The 473-nt window shown below is 40.2% G+C and overlaps 1 protein-coding gene across 1 annotated transcript in view; it reads left to right on the top strand.

Moving 5' to 3' along the window:
• zgc:77784 (uncharacterized protein LOC402947 homolog) overlaps window positions 1-473 on the top strand; it is a 53,942-nt gene that overhangs the window by 10,618 nt on the left and 42,851 nt on the right. The window lies entirely within an intron of this gene.

The raw sequence follows: 473 nt of genomic DNA, 5'->3' as shown, positions 1-473 counted from the left end.
GGCCACTGCAGACCGGGAACACCCCACAAGAGCTGCAGTTTTGGAGATGCTCTGACCCAGTCGTCTAGCCATCACAATTTGGCCCTTGTCAAAGTCGCTCAAATCCTCACACTGCCCATTTTTCCTACTTTTAACACATCAACTGTGAGGACAAAATGTTCACTTGCTGCCTAATATAGCCCATATGTTTTTATTAGTGTATGTGGTTACCTGAAAATCAGAATTGTTGTTGAATGGACATAACCAAACAATGGATAGGGCCTTTCGCCTTTTAAGGTTTACCGTCATGTTTGACTGAGGTCTTTTAGAAAGAGGTAGGAGGATTGTGCTTGTTGCCCTGATCGGCATTGTCTGAGTTTCCCAAATTTTTATAGTGGAGGTGGTGAATAAAATGTTATTATGACTAATGAATAAAAGTGTGAGAATAACACCCAGGTTGACAAATGTTTGAATTTACTCCAAAATTAAATTTT

This window comes from Morone saxatilis, unplaced genomic scaffold (assembly GCF_004916995.1).
Source record: "Morone saxatilis isolate NCDOM2014 unplaced genomic scaffold, NCSU_SB_2.0 Contig8, whole genome shotgun sequence".
NCBI lineage: Eukaryota > Metazoa > Chordata > Actinopteri > Moronidae > Morone > Morone saxatilis.
The sequence above is the reverse complement of the archived record's forward strand: the minus strand, read 5'-3'. Positions and strand labels throughout refer to the sequence as shown.